The following is a 17,599-nucleotide window of genomic DNA, read 5'->3' as shown; positions in this document are numbered from 1 at the left end:
TTTTAATTTGGAGAATTTGAGCATGATATGTCTTGATGCTTTAATGCTGTTTTTGTTGTTGTTGGGATTTTTTGCTTGTTTTTTTGTTTGTTTGTTTGGTTGGTTGGTTGGTTGGTTGGTTGGTTGGTTGGTTGGTTTTTGTTCTCATCTATTTGGTGTTAGCTGTGCTTCTTTAATGTTCTTTAAATGTTCTTTAATGCTTCTTTAAAAGATTTTCTCATTCTTCAAAATGCTAGGGAAGTTTTCTTCTAATACTTCTTCCACAATTTTTTCAGTGACTTCCCTGTTCTATGTTCTGGAATTCCAGTCATATATATGTTGTTCCTTTTGAAGTCATCCCACATGATTCTAATGTTTTCTTCATTTTCTTTACTTCTCATCTCTGATTTTTCTTCTAGTAGATTTCCAGTGAGACTCTTGTCTCCCAGATAATTGACTCTCTGTTTCATTTCTTCAGTTCTACTTTTTTCAACATTTTGGACACTCCTGGCCGTCTAAATATTCTGGATTTCATTTTCATGCTTTTCTGTTATTTCCAGTACTCTGTTGGCTGTACCCTCTCTGTTTTGTGATGACTCTTTAACTTCTTGTATCTCTTTCTCTATATTATCAATTATTTCTTCTATCTTTTCCATTTTCTTCAATAGCTATTCAAGTTGTTCTCATCAGTATATTTTTTTCTAGATTCCTGACTCTTGGGTATTTGTTCTCCTAACAGCTTCCATTGTTTCTTCCATCATTAGCATCTTCTTCTGTAGCTATTCAAGTAACCCCATACCAACTTATTTCTTCTGGCTCTCTCTATCTTGGTTATTCATTGGATTTGTTTGGGTTTTGTTTTGGGTTTCTTGTTGTTGTTGTTGCTTTTTTAGAAGTGTTATTTTGGTTTTTCATAATAACTGGGGCAGACTGCTTCTTTCTTAACATTATGCAGCTCTTTTTAGTAGATATTAGGTTGTTGTAACTATATAATGCCCCAGTGTATGGTAATGTTTTATGAAAGTCCTGTATATTGGTGCTTTTCTCTTGGGAACAATAGTCTACCCACGGAAAGATGACTGTTGTCCTACTGAAGCTGTGCCTCCACCCAGCCTCTTTCTCTTGAGCTTAAGAAGTCCCATGGTGATATAGCTAGATAACAGTGTCTAATGCCTAAGTACCTTTGATATTTGGTGCTCTTGACACTGGACAGCAGTGGTAGTGTCTCCAGGCAGCAGGGCAGTGGGGTCTCCAGGTGGTGGGGACAGTGGCCTAGTGTTCTGGGTGGGATTGTGGTCTGAAACTATAGCCCCTCAACCTGGCAGGCAGTAGTTCTGGTAGTTCTGTTGCTGACCAGGGTTTGAGTGTGTCTGGGTTGGGCTGTATTTAGAAAACTCTGGAGAAACAGTGGCTGGAAGACTCTTCTGGGCCAGCTATGCCACACAGGCTTCGGCATCTTGCAGCAGAGCGAAGGTAAAGTCCCTCAATGAGCAAGTCTCTCTCTCTCTCTCTCTCTCTCTCTCTCTCTCTCTCTCTCTCTCTCTCTCTTTTTCTCTCTCTCCTATTATGGGCACAAAATTCATCACAAATGTACAAAGTAATAAATGCTAAAAAATTTTTTTAAAAAGGCAAAACAACTCAAACTCACTGCCCTTTAGTCAATTCCAAGCCTGTAAATCTTGATGCCAGGAGATTGCCGATCTTTCTTCCTCAGAGTCACTGGTAGATTCAAACCTTGGGAGCTCTCTGCCTTTTGGCTAACAGTGAAACAGACTATCAGAGTTTCTTTATAAACACTGTTGTTGGTGGTGTTTACCACCAAGTCAGGGCAAACACATAACTGATCCTCTGGCAGGTTTTCAGAGGCAGTTAATCACATGGGAGGAAATTGCCCATCCTTCTCCCACAGAGCAGCTGGTAACTTTAAACTGTATGCCTTTAGGATTGCAGCAGAAACTCTTGCCACTAGACTACCAGAACACCTTGATAAACACTAGACATTCAAAATTTCACTTCTTTAGGAATTCATGAGTTGAGTTATGGTCAAAATAGCATTAAAACCAAACCAAATCCACTGCCAAACTTTTTACCCCTGGACTTTTATTCCAATTCATGATAATCGTCCATTGGGTTTCTGAGACTGGAATTCTTTATAGAGACTGCCCGTATTTCTCCCAAAGAAGAGGTAGCAGAGTCAAACTACCAACCTTCCTGTTAGCAGAACATGATATAATATACATCACTAGAGTTCCTTTTAAAATAGTCTCCAGCTGAAAAAATATTAATGTCTTAAAGTATTTAGGTCTATTGCAGACACAAACTGAGGTAGGTTAAAAGGAAAATGACAGGGATGTTTTCCAAGATCTCTCTTCTTGGAAAGGTGAATGGGAGGAGGAAGATTACCAGAAATATTGGAGGTCACTAGCCACCAGTCCCCAATCCCTTCAGTCACAACTCTCACACAGCAGGGATGATAATGAGGTCAGTAGAAGAGATATTTCTATGGAGGCTTTTTATAAGTTACTCCCATTGCTACATTACCAACTCAACCACTCCTGCTAACGTGATACTTTTTTTTTAATTAGAGCAATTTATTTCATAGGGTAAGTGATACCTTTCTTAAGATCCCATTCCTGCTGTTTCTGAGCCTCTTCCCCTTGAGGACCCTTCTGAACCAGTGAGCCTAAAGCAAGTCTTGCTTCAAAAAGAAGCAGAGTGCTGCATTTCAATACTACAGACTACTTCAAAATCATGTTTTCATTTCCCAGAAAGAGATTTTTTTTTTTAATGCACTACACTTCAGCTGCTGTATCCTGCCTAAGCCCAGCACCAAGAAGCACCTCAACAAGCTTTGGAGGGAACTCACTTTCCTTTTTTTTTGTTGAAAGATGAAGGCAGGTCAAGGGGTAGGCCAGAGTGCTCTCTTAGAGAACACACAGAATGATCTACATCTAGTAGGTTGCGTCTGATTCTTTCAAAGGTCCACACCCTGGCTCTGTGGCAACTGCAGGAAAAGACTACTCCTTCCCGAACTGTCACAGTCAGTGGGACCAGATCCAGGGATCAGTGGATCTGAGAACCCTCTAGGCACAACTCCCAGAAGATGTCTCCGTACATTGCTATTATAATTAAAAACACATTCCAAAACAAATAGTAACTCATCAATTTCTTCATGCTAAACAGTTCAACGTCATTGCTTACACTCTTCAAGTTGTGCTATTCTTTCCAAATTATCCCATCATCATTAATATACATGCAATATACTTTAAGCAAAAACTCCACATTTCCCTCTCACTTCTGCCTCTGGCAGTCATTAACTACTTATGGATCCTATATTTTCTTTTAAGAGATCTCAAGTGTTTGCCTTGCTCCTTCCACCCAATGTACCTTTTCTCAAAAGGAAAACCTTAAAATTTTAACCTAAGAAAATAGACTCCACAAGAAATTAAGCTTATACTTTTAGAAAATAATAAAAAAAGTTAAATAAACACTTTTTATTCTGAAAAGTCTATAATGCTGTTGTATCCATTTGTCTCAATTGTCAACAGAGATGTTTCAATTTAACATTTGATTTGTAAGAAGAAAATGGTAAGTAGACAGAAATACTTTTTCTTAATTTTTATTCTTTTGTGTGCATGTAACGTCAAATCAGATCTGACTGGTACAGGAGGATACTGCTCCCCCTTCTCCGACAGAGCATCTGGTGGATTCAAACCGTGTACCTCTGGGATTGCAGTACAGCTTCTTGCCACTAGGCCACCAGAGCTCCCCTACAGAAATACATTTTAAATTTAAAAAAGCAAGTGATGACTTCAAAGTCCCCTGAGTGAAACTAGTTCTATTTGTTTTATTTTATTTTTGGTTGATGCTCCTAAGTCACAGCACCAATACAAGACAGAATAGAACTTCCCTATAAGGTTTCCAAAGCTAGAAATCTTTACAGAAGCAGAGTGCCTCATCTTTCTCCCATAAAGCAGCTAGGGTGGTTCCAACCACAGACATCCGGGCTCAGAGTCAAGCACGTAACAACTCTGGAATCACTGCTATATTGTTGTTGTGTTTTTGAGTCAGAACCAACTCATAGCTAACCCTCTGGCAGGTTTTCAGAGGCTGTAAATTGCACAGGCAGAAATTTATTATCTTTCTCCCAATAGAATGGCTGGGTTTGAACCATTTGCATTTGGGTTGGCAGCACAACACTTTACCCACTAGGCCACCTGTGCCGGAAGGGCTCCTTCTCTTACACTAAACAACAGCAACAAAATCATCAAACCCACTGCCATATAACCAAATCTGATTAATGGTGGTCCTCATGGGATTTTTGAAGATTAAAATCTATACAGGAGTTATCTGCCCATCTTTCGCTCACTGGATTGAGTGGTGGATTCTGAAGTACAACCTTTCAGTACATTAAAAAACAAACAAACAAACAAACAAAAATCCAAAGAAACAAACAACCAAAAACACCCTTATTACTGCAGGTTGGAACCGACTCATGGCTGACCCTCTGGTGAGTTTTTGGAAGCTGTAAATTGCACAAAAGGAGATGGCCCATCTTTCTTTTGGAAAGTAGCTGGCAAATTTGAACTGAGGAAGAGATACCAACTTTGGGTTAGTTGTGCAATTCCCTATTAACTACGCCATCAGAGCTCCCTCTTTATTATATACTAGGGAGTGAAAAATTTATAAACTCTAAATTAGGCTTTAATACTCCTAAACTTTGAGAAAATAAGTTCTATCTTTAAAGACATCCACTTGTGGTATTTTTATTACAGCAGCACTAGATAAAGACAGGGGTTCTTCTGTAACTGGTAAGTATTTGACGGTCTATTTTTAAAGGAATAAAATTGTATTTGGGTTAAAATTCTAACTCTAATACTTAATGCACCACCAATTTACATCCCTAAGTCAACATGTGAATTCAGGCACAAATTAAAGACAGAGAAATGAGGAATTTAAGGGTACAGAGCAAGGCAGTCTAAAAGGGACATCTCATTTTTGTTAGGCATTGCCTTTTTTTTAGATTCATTTAATCAAGACAACAACATCTTTACTTTTTAAATAATAATATTTAAAGATGATAAATTTCTCACGGAAGCATCTGAACACTGAGTGGGTAGAACAGACTCTTATATCACCTGAGTGGCTAGAACAGTCTCTCATGTGAGTGTCTAAATGCCTATTTAGATCATTTAAATGCCATACACATCAAAACACTCCAACTTAACACTTCCTTTGAAGCCACGACAATCAGTTTTCCATTAGTGTCATTATTTAGTGTCATTTCTATAGCACTTTACTTTTGACAGGTGCTTTATAATTATTTCTACTCTTAGTTAACTCCAAGTCATTCATTTGCATGCAGTTACTTTCCCCGTAAAATAAAATGCAGATTCTTTGACAAAATTGAATTTACTCAAAACCAGAACCTTCAATTTTCATCACAATTACAGACAAACATGTGACCACACAGTGAATGAGTTGGCTAGCTAGCCAAATTGTTCATCCAAGATCTGGGCTAATATGTGAACTCTATCATCATGGCTTCTGTATCAGGCACCCAAGGAAACTGCTTCAATTGTTACCATTCTTAACTAGTCAGGATACAAGATCTGAGCAGCTTTATCCTTAAGAGGGCACTCAGGAGCTACACACATCACTTCTCACACTCTTGGCTTGAACTTAGTCATGTTTTTACTTGAGTTGCAAAGGAAGCTGGGAGATGTAGACAAATAGACAGACAAAAGACCAGTAGATAGACGACTGTTGCTCTTGTTTTGTGCTATCGAGTTGACTATGACACATGGTGACTCTGTGCACAAATGTGAACTTTGTCCTATCCTGCTCCATCCTCAAACCTTGATTATGCTTAACTGCATTGTTATGTTAACTATGTCAATCTATTTTGCTGAAGGTTTTCCTCTCTTCCTCTTACCCTCAACCATTCTCAGCATGTCTTTTACCAAGGACTAACCCCTCCTGACACTAGCCCAAAGTATGTGAGACAAAGTTACACCATTCTTGAATCTAACAAGGCAAGAAGCACTCGGAATAGATAGGTAGACAAGTGATATATGAAGATCTTATTTTAAGGGCTAATTTTGCGAGGGAGCTCTAATTTTCTAGTAACACTGATAGTTCAGTGCTCAGGCCGTTCATTCATAGGGTAGCTATGAGTCATCTATGACTCGATGGCACCAAACAACAACAACACCGACAATGACAAAGAGAGAGCTACGTTGACCTAGTGGAAAGGAAGTTATGCCACCAAGCCGAAGGTGGGTGATTTTCATTTGGGTCCCTCAGCCGGGTTCGAATTGTTTTCCTGTCAAACATTCTTCTAGGTGGTATAGCACTGGTCTGTGCGTTGCTGTACAGAGGGAACTCGTGTTGCTGTGATGCTGAAGACTGTGACAGTGATGTGCCAATCGTGGTAACGGGTACCCATGGTGGACAGTGTTGGCTGGAGCTTCCCAACTAAAACAAGCCTGGAAGCAGGAGCAGCATCCACTTCCGAAATGGCTTGCCTCTGGAAAATCTATGTACAAACAGTGCTCAGGCCATTCGTTCATAGGGTCACTATGAGTCGTCTACGACTCAATGGCACCAAACAACAACAACAACAACAACATCTCCTCCTGTGTGATTAATTGCCTTGTAAACCTATTGGAGGGTCAGCTATGAGTCAGTTTCAGCTTGATGGCAATGAGAGAGAAATTGAGAAAAGATTACAAGGACTCATAGCTTTAGTCCCTTGGTCATCCTGCAGTTTTCTATGATTATCAGCCAAAATCCTTTGTTACCTATAAAAGCATGACGGCAAGAGGGAATGGTGATTACCCATTAATTAAAATTAATAGAGGAATATGTCAATATGGCATAGACTTATTTTTTGCCTAGTGGCCATTTCTCCCCCTCTTTTAACTTTTACATAAGAGACTCTCCTCTTCTTTACCAGAACACATAGCTACCTTCTACATAGTACATTTCCCAGCCTTCCATGCAATCATAAAAAGCAACATAACTGAATTTTGGTCAATGGCATGTGAGAAACCACAGATTTAGCTTCTGAGTTGCCTCCCTAGTGGTAAAGCTGCTTGGATCTTCTATACTCTTCCTCTCTGGTTGAGAATGACAATAATTAAAGGAGCTGCCCTGGATACTTGACATGGAAGCCACATGTTCAAGATGGCAAAATTGATTTGCCAGTCCAGATCCTTAGATGACCTCATGGAACAGAGCTACTAGAGTATGTCTCTTACTGAGACATGTGAAGAGTAAATGAGCATGTACCATAATTAACGAATGAACATCTGTCAGTTTGTCAATGATGGCTTGCAAGTTGTTATGATACTGGAAGTTAAGCCATTCATGGTTGACAAGTTTCAGTGGATATTCTAGACTAAAATACACTAGGAATAAAGGCCTAGAGACCTGCTTCTGAAAATCAGCCAACAGAAAAGTTCTCTGGATCACAAAAGAATATTGTTCATTATAGTTCTGGAAACTGGGTAAGTTAGATTGGAGGGAATTAAAAATATACAGTAACTATAACCTGTTAATATAACTATTATCCAAATAAATGCACCAACAACTAAAGCCAAATTAGAGGAGATTGAGGAATTCTACTACTTTTGCAGTCTGAAATTTATCAAATATGCAAACAAGATATATTAATAATTATGAGTAACTGGAATGCAAAAATTGGAAACAGTGAGTAAGGACTGAAAGTTGAAAAGTACAGTCCTGGTGACAAAAATGAGGCTAATGATCAAATGATTGAATTCTGTATGTTAAATGATTTCTTTATCACTATTATCTTTTCTAAGAAACATAAAAGATGACTTTACACATGAAACTCACCTGATGGTCTGCACAGGTATCAGACTGACTACATCTATACAAAGAATCACTGGATAATTTCAATATCAGCAGTCAAAACCAAGTCAGGTGTTGATTGTGGAATAAACTCATCTATTACTCATATGTAAGTTCAAATTAAAACTGAAGAAAATTAAAATAATTCCACAAGAACCAAAATATCACCTTGAGTTTATCCCACCCAAATTTAACAATCATCTCTAGGATGAATTTGTACCATTGAACACTATGATTGAAGAGTTATGGGAGGACATCAAAGATATAATCCATCAAGAGAGCAAAAACCTGTTACAAAGGCAGAGGAGAAAGAATAAACCAAAATGGAAAACAGAAGAGACTCTGAAAGTTGTGCTAGAACATTGAGACACCAAAACAAATGGGAGAAATGCAGAAGACAGGCAAACAAAAGACTGCAAAGAGTAGCTCAAAAAGATAAAGCAAAGTTATAGATGAGTGTGAGAAGAACTAGAGCTGGAGAATAAAAAAGGAAAGAACTTGCTAAGCATTTCTGAAACAAATTCAAGTCTCAAGTTGTAATACTGAGAGAGACTATGGGCAAAATCTTGAATGATGCAGGAAACATCAAAAGAAGATGGAAAGAATATGCAGAGTCACTCTACCAAAAAGAATTGGTTGACACTGGAAAAATACTGGGAAGTACCATGACGAACAAAAACCAATGGTAATTAAGGAAGAAGTTTAAGTTTCACTGAAGGCACTGGCAAAAAATAAGGCCCCCTAACTCAATACAATTCTGCTGAGAAGAATGGGAATCCCAGAACACTTGATCGTGCTACTGCGAAACTTATACTTGAACCAAGAGGCAGTCATCAGAACAGAGCAAGGAAACACTGCATGGTTCAAAGTTGGGAAGGACGTACGCCAGGGATGTGTCCTATCTCCATACCTTTTCAACCTGTATACAGAACAGATCTTCTGGGAGGCTGGGCTCTAGGAGGAGAAATGTGGCATCAGGATTGGTGGAAGATCTATCAACAATCTGTGTTATGCAGATGACACAACCCTGCCTGCTGAAACTGAGGAGGACCTGAAGCGCTTGCTGCTGAGGGTCAGGAACTGTAGCCTTCAATATGGATTGAGGCACAATGTCAAGAAGACAAAGATCCTCACCACTGGACCAATTAGCAGCGTCAGGATGGATGGTGAAGAGATTGAGATTGTTAACTTTAGTCTGCTTGGCTCCACAATCAACACTCTTAGCACCAGCAGCCAGGGAATTAAAAGATGTATTGCAATGGGAAAGTTTGCTGTTAATGATCTCTTTAAAGTACTCAAGAGCAATGATGTGTCTCAGGAGACTAAGGTACGCCTGGTACAGGCCATGGTCTTCGCAATCACTTGTTATGCGTCAGAGAGCTGGAAAATGACCAGGGAGGATAGAAGGAGAATTGATCCCTTTGAGTTTTGGTGTTGGAGAAGAGTGCTGAGAGTGCCATGGACTGCTAAGAAAACAAACAAATTCATCCTGGAGAGGGTTAGACCAGGCTACTCCTTGGAGGCAAGGATTCTGAGGCTTCGTCTGACATACTTTGGTCATGTTGTGAGGAGAGATCGGTCCTTGGAGAAGGACATCATGCTTGGGAGGGTAGAGGGCAGGCACAGGAGGGGAAGGCCCTCTGGGAGATGGATTGATTTGGAGACTAGGGCAATCTGGATGAGTGTGTCGGAGACAATGAGATTGGCACAGGACAGATCAGAGTTTAGAGATGCTGTACATAGGGTCACTATGAGTCGCAAGCGACTCCACGGCACATAACAACAACAAATCAATATAATATCAATTGACATGTTTCACCTAACAGAGACATCTGTTGATGTGCTTACCAGATTGGAGGACAGTTACTTGCCTTACATCCATATTTGTTTTTATTCCCAAGAATAGTAATCTGTAGGAAGCCATCCTGAGTACATGCAGCCGCCACCCCTGTCCATCTCTGGGACTATGCCTACCTCTTAAATCAGCACCTGTAAATCAACACCTTGGGGCATGCCCCTCCCTCTCTTTTGTAAACTGATAACCTAGGGCTGGGTTCCCTGGCAGCCCAGCCTACTCTGCTGCCTATTTATAGCAGAATTCATCAAATAAATTTGGGCTTGATCAGGAATCTTTGTCTTGCCCCAATCTCTCGTGTCCCTGCTCCTCTTTTAATCCACACAGGTTCCACTCTAGAACACGTATGAACCCGCAGGTCGGTTTCAGCCAGCGGTTACAGTAATCCAACAGAATGTGTACATTATAGAGCAACACCACAATATCACATACAAGCAAGTATTGCTTAAGATTATCCCCAAATGGCTACAACAGTACATTGAAAGTGAAGTGCCGGAAATTCAAGGAAAGATCATGATACTAAGGACATCATTGCTGATACCCAATGGAACGTGGCTGGAAAAAGTAAGTACCAGAAGAATGTCTATTGTACTTTATTGACTAAAGGAATATATTTGTGTAAATCATAACAAACCATAACTAACATTGAGAATAATGGGAATCTCAGAACATTTAAGAGTACTCATACAAAACCTAAACCTACACCAAGAAGCTATTATCCAAACAGCGCAAGGGAACGCTGCATGGATTAAAGTCAGGAAAGGTCTGTGTCAGAGTTGTATTCTTTCTCTATACCTCTTCAATCTGTACACTGAACAAATACTTCAAGAAGCTGGACTCAGTGAAAAAGAATATAGTATCAGGATCAGAGGAAGACTCGTCACCAACATGCTTATGCAGATAATACAACCTTGTTTGCTGAAAGTGCAGAAAACTTGAGATGCTTGCTACGACAATCGTCTACAAACTACAGCCTTCAATATGGATTACATCTCAACATCAAGAAGAAAAAATACTCACTATTGGTCCAATATGTGACATCATCATAGATAAAGACTGAAGTTGTCAATAATTTATTTCATCTTACTTGGATCTACAGTCACCACCTTTGGTACCAGCAGTTTGCAAATCAGGAGATGTATTGCACTGGGCAAGCCTACAGTCAGGGATGTTTAAAGACTAAGGTGCACCTGATTCAGACCACAGTATTTTCAATCATTTGCTATACATCTAAAATCTGGATAATGAATAAAGACGACAGAAGACAAATTGATGCCTTTTAGCTGTGATATTAGAGAAGAGTACTGAATATTCCTTGGATTGCCAAAAGAGCAAACAGACATGTCTTAGAGAGGATACAGCAAGAACGCTCCTTAGAAACAAGGATGGCAAATCTTTACCTCACATACTTTGGTGCTATTCTTTGGAGAGATGCATCATTCTCGGAAAGGTAGGAGCCCCTCAACAAGATGAAGTGACATGGTGACTGTAGCAATGGGCTCGAGTGTGCAAGAGATGATGAAGATAGCATAGAACAGTACAGAGTTCAGATCTGTTGTTCACAGAGATGATATGAGTCATACTGGACTTAATGGTTCCTAACAATAGCATGTTGTTGTTCTTGTGTGCCATTAAGTCACCTGTGACTCATAATGAATGACCCTAGGAATAATAGGTCTGAAGCCTGCCATATTCTGAGCCAGTCTCGCTGACCCCAACACACCTACCCCCATTATCCCCAGTTACTGTATCAATCCATCTCATCCAGGGTCTTCCTCTCCTGCGCTGTTCCTCCCCTCTTCCAAACATGATGCCCTTTATATGCCAATGATTGTAAAGATAATGCATGATGGGCAACATTTCCTTCTGTTGCGCATGAATTGTCATGAATAATTGTCAAGTGTTATTTCATAGTTGTGAGCAAAAGTAGAGGTAATCACTAATGGAATGAGAAATTTTTATTGAAAGTGGCTAGACGCAGAATAGGAACAATTATAGATAAAGTAACGCTAAGTTACTACCCCTAAACCAATATAGAAAGATCCAAAAATATTTTTATACTACTGTAAAAGCAAAAAGAGTTTTAAATAAATTAACAATGCTCTGCTAAATTTGGGAAACTAATAAAGTGGCTGCATTATCATTAAGACTTCAAGTTGTGCTGACAGTGGACTGCAGAATTACATTTCCTATAAGGCAGAAATAATTTCTTGTATTTTTAAATTCTTTACCTTCTTACTACTAACCCTACTATGCAAATAATTATCACTTTCTTAGAGCCACCTATGAATATAAAAATAAAATGCCTGATAATTTATTGCTACCTCATCCCAACAATACTCAACTTGTTTTGCTTGTTGACTTCGGAGAACTATACCCAAAACCCCAAAACACAAATCACCACCATTGAGTTGATTCACACTTATGACAACCCTCATTCTGGTTTCCAAGATTGAAAATCTTTACAGTAAGAGACTGCACAACTTTTTTCCTTGGAGCAGCTGGTGAACTCAAGCCCTTGACCTTCTGATTAACAGTCTAACATGCAACACATTATTCCATCAGGACTCCTACAAGAACTATTATGCTGTTGTTGACTGCTGTCAAGTTGAGCAAGACTCATAGTGACCCTATGAACAAAAAACCTGAAGCCTTTCTAGAACTATCATCACTTATCAAAGTTCATAGAGTTTCCAGAGGTATGTTACTTAGGAAGTAGATGCCACTCCTGCTTCTAAGAACTATAGGCATATTTTAATTTCTTCAGTAATAACAGAGAGTATATATATATATAGATAATATAACTTAGAGCTAAAGAACATTATTTTTTATATGTAGAATTAACATTTAGTGAATTTCTAATACCAGACTGTGTTTATTACTTCCACATAGTGTTGTCAATTTAAAGTTACAGTATCAACTCCATTTAAAATATGAGGAAACCATGGCATAAAGTGATCTTCCCAAGATCATGATAGTACTTAAGGAAGAATGCAGTCTTCCTGGTTCACAGATTAGTCCTCCTTCTGAAAGCTGTATTATGCCTTCACTTTCTTATATATGTTCATATGTCAAACTTTGAGAAAAACAAAACTAAACATGCTAACATAGTCATGACTGATAGATACTAATAAGTAGGAAAAAAGAAGTTATAGTCTGTGGTGTTAGCCTAAAAGTTGACATTTTTTAGCCATTATTGAACCCCCTCTGGTCTCCAGCTGCCTTAACTGCAGATACATGGTCTTGCAAATCAGCATCACCTGTGGGACTAATGTAAGAGAAAGAGTGCTTCCCATACTGAGCAGCAAAGTGTTGAGGTGAGCAAGGATTGTGGTGGCAAGATCCTTGTGAGAGCGAGACCCTGTTGGTGGAGAGTCTGTGGCATACTGTGGGCAAACGGTGGTAAGGTGTGAACTAAGGCTTCTTGCAGCTTTGCTGGACATAGTTAAAGGTTTATGTGTTCTTGTCAGATATTTGAAGGAGAAGCTGACTTATAACTGCTCTGAGGCAAGCTTTGCTGGATGATTTGGATTTGATGCAGAACTGAAACCAGAACCTAGACTTATTGAAGAATTGTGCCTTGGAACTGTTGGGCTAAATCCTGGACTTGTACCATAAGATATACTTTGCCCTCACTCTCCAACTTTCTTCCCTAATAAACTCCATTGTTAGTACCATAACTGTGAGTCTGTGAGTCAGCAACAAACAAATGAACCTCTGGATGCTGTTGTGGCCCTAGAGGCACCGTGGGGCTGGGCTACAGGCTCTTTATCTGCTTTCTACTCTGGGGCTTTGAAAGGTTATGCTGTTTTTACTTCCTCTGGCCGGTTCACAGAAATGGCCCATGCCCTGTGCCCCTATGTCCTGTTTTCTCCTCTTTAGTCCTATACAGAATAAGGATTTAGAATAACTATTTTTAAAAGGATTTAGAATAAATACTTTAAAAGGATTAATAATAACTTTTTTAAAAATCCATAATTGTTCCAATGAATACTAGATTTGGACAAGATTGATTTAAACTTTTTATTTTGACAATAGAAGATATTATTAAGAAAAAGCTTCTAAAGGGAAAAATGTAGTAGTTCTTTTAATGATCCTTGAATTTCTTATCATAATCATCAGTATTGCCTTTCATGCTTTCTGGAAAATTTGTATATGACTTAAAAATAAATTTGCTTTAATGTCATTTGCTCTTTTTAAAGCATATAACTGCAAATTATAATGAAGTTTAAATGCCATAGAATGTTATTAAACTGTTGTAAGTAAGATTATATATAGAACATACAAGTTAAAGAGAGGAATATGTTATAAGGGAGTTCTGGTGGCCTAATTAAGGAGCTGTCCTATAATCTCAAAGGCATGTAGTTGAAATCCACTAGCTATTCCACTATAGAAAGATGGGCAATCTCCTCCAATGTGATTAAATTGCCCCTGAAAACCTGCTGGAGTCAGCTGTGGGTTGGTTCTGACTTGACAGTACATGATGACAAAAACAACAACATAGCAGAGTTATAGTATTTTGAACTGTGATGTTGGTTAAGAGTCCTAAAGGCAGTGAGTACAACTAAGTTGTTTCTTTGAGGCAAAAATGGTGAAGCTTTGTCCCACATATTTTGGGTATGTTCTGAGGAGCAGCCAGTCCCTTGAAAAAGATATACTAGGAAAGGAGGAAGACTAGAGAAAGAGAGGAAGACCTTCAAATAGGTAGACTGACACTGTGACTGTAACAATCACCTGGAACATGCTGGAGATCTGAGGATGAGGAATAGAGCAAGGGTCAAATCTTTTATTCATAGGATTGCTAAGTCCTACTAGACTCCCTGGTGCCTAACAACAACAACACAGCAGAGTAATTTCTCTATGGCTAAAACCTGAATGTTTCTGAAATTAAAATAAGCAACTGACTATTATTAACATAAATATCTGCCACCACTTTTGACAATTATTATCATCTAATTCAACATATTGCTGTGAAGCTGAACACTGTGACACTGATGTGTCAAATGTGCTAACAGTTACCCATGGCAGACAGTGTTTGGTGGAGCTCCCCAATTAAAAGAAGCTTGGAAGCGTGAGCGGCATCCACTTCCGAAATAGCTTGCCTCCAGAAACCCTACGAACCTGGAGAATGGATGAAAGTCACACAAGTGTTGAGGACTTTCATTCATAGGATCGCTGAGTTGCCTACGACTTGACGGCACTTAACAACAACAGCAATTCAGCATATAGGGAGTTACAGTGGCCTAGTGGCAAGAAGCTGTGCTGCAACCTCAAAGGCATGCAGTTTGAGTCTACCTGTTGCCCCTTGGGATAAGGATGGACAATCTCCTCCTGTGTGATTAACTTCCTCTGAAAACCCACAGAGTTTTTAGTTGGTTCTGACTCAACAGCATACAATTCAACATAATTCCTCTCCCTAAATTTTTAACATAGTTTGAATTCTAAGGTATAAATAAATATAGCACAGTCAAAGACTAGATAGATATAGGAAAATTAACAATTGTCCCATTGTAATAGGACTCTAGGTGAGTTAAGTAATTGCTTCTCTCTTCTGTACCATTATCCACTGCCACTGTCAAATTTTAGGAAATATTCCATTAGCTCGGTTTTAGTCTCATTGACCAAAAAGGTAAGCATAGAAAAAGCAGTAAAAATTTAATATCTAGCCTCTATATAAACGTTGATGGGGCCTGAGACCCTAGTGTTATTATTTTGAAGGAACATTCTTCTAAATTGTACAGCACACTTCTGTCAATTTGCTGTACTGTAGTAATCTGGGTTTGCTGAGAAGCTGAACCTTGCATCATTGGGGGTCAAATATCATAACGGCTGCCCATGGTGGACAGTGTTTGGTGGAGCTCCCAGTTTAAGAATGATTTGGAAGCAGGAGTGGCATCCACTTCCTAAACCACATACATCTGGAAATTCTATGAACCTGGAGAAACAATGATAGTCATAGAAAGGCTTCAGGGCTTTGGTTCATGGGGTCCTATAAGTCGTGCCTGACTCAACGGCAATCAACAACAACAACAGCTGGGTGTTGCTTTGTTTGTTTATTATTTTTTTGTCATTTGAGCTGACTCTAATTAAAGCTAAATAGAGAATGCTAAAAAGAAATAAGATTAAAACTATTGAAGAAATTCGTTATTTATGCAATTCACTGCAAGGAGAGCTCTGGTGGCCTAATGGTAAGAAACTGCACTACAATCCCAAAGGCACACAGCTCAAATTCACCAACTACTCCACGGGAGAAGGACTGACAATCTCCTCTCAAGTGATTTACTGTCTCTGGAAACCCACTGGAGGGTCAGCTTTGGGTCAATACCATACAACAACAACATGCAATTCTTAGCCTTGATAGTGGAAATATAGCTTTATCTAAAAATCTCAGTTGACAATTAACAGCACATCCCTAAGATTGAATTTTTCCTTTTCCAAACAAGAAGATTTGGTGTGCACCTACAGGCAAGCCTTTCTAAAAGGAAATTAGAGTTGGAAATGGAGATGTTAAAAACCCATAGTTCCAATAAGTGGCATGATATTTCTTAGACAGTGGCTCTTGGCCTATCATCATCATGAAGTTACCCTATTCCCTTTGCCTACCAATAAATACACTAGGACAATCTTGCTTTTCAGAAAAAAGAAAATTCAGAGTCTTAAATAAACATATAAATGTTCCAAATAATGAATCGAGGAATGTGAAATAATAGGTTTAATTTCAATTGAGTACTTAATAAGGGTAGAGCTAGGAGACAAATGTAAGGAAAGGACAATCTCCTGCAAAGATCTATGTAAGAGAGGAGCTTTACTTTACTGGACCCAGTGAGTACTTTTTGTTCCCTCCCATTCGGGGTGTCTAGAGCACACCCTTGATTCTCAGTGCTTCTGATGAAGTTTCCGCTTCAATGGGACACCGGCTTTCTATCAAAGAATGTCATAACATCTTATCAAAAAGTGTCATAACACAGAACCCTTCTAATTGGTGTGGAGAGCTCTGCAAGAGCATATTAGTTGTAAGCCATAGCATCACCTCTCTTTAGGAAGATGGATAGAAATTTGAATACACAGGGTGCTAGAGAGATAATTAATTGCCTTCTTGGCAACCCACCACTCTACTTCCAATGGGATCACTGTGACAAGTTATGAAATCCAAGTCAAAATATTTAACTCAGTCAGATACTCAAGTGGTAGTCCCAATTTTAGGCACCCTACAGTTAGGGTGCTGGAAAAGACAAGTCTTCTTTAATTTTCTGCATGAGCACATTTAACTGTTGGCATCTATGGATGTTCTGTTTCCTATATTAAGAATGTATCTGTCTGTAAAGTATACACTTATATTTCTATCACTGTAAGGAAGGGAAGATGAATACAAAGAATTGTAATGAGTTGGGTATCTCCAAAAGAACATAGGAACTGTATCAGGACTAAGAATACCAATCTCTCAATGTAATCTGATACAAAGGATACCTGTTAATAGATATAAAAGGAAAAATTAGCGAATATTTTTAAAAAATGCTGATTATACCAACTAGCTCCTAGAATTTATGATCGCAAGATAACCCTGCTAACGCCTAACAGTATAAATTATACTATGCAGATAAGAAATTCTGTGACCAAGAGTGAAAGACAATGCTAGAGGATAAAGAAGTTCCTGGGGAAGAAGGTAGTAGTCAAATAGGGGAAGCAAGAAATAAGAAAATATATCTCTGAATTGACTAACCTGTACTATCTGCCTACTTACTGAACCAGGAAAAATGTTGTTATATGATTATTTGAGATATGAGTATCCCTAGTGGGAGTAGAGAGAAAGTATTCCTTAGCATATTTTTTAATTCACCTAAAGTGAAATGTACCCATTCATCAAAAAAATGTACATTTTTATGGATA

Source organism: Elephantulus edwardii, unplaced genomic scaffold (assembly GCF_000299155.1).
Source record: "Elephantulus edwardii isolate Elephantulus edwardi_28Jun2011 unplaced genomic scaffold, EleEdw1.0 scaffold00100, whole genome shotgun sequence".
Lineage (NCBI taxonomy): Eukaryota > Metazoa > Chordata > Mammalia > Macroscelidea > Macroscelididae > Elephantulus > Elephantulus edwardii.
This window is presented reverse-complemented; position numbering follows the sequence as displayed.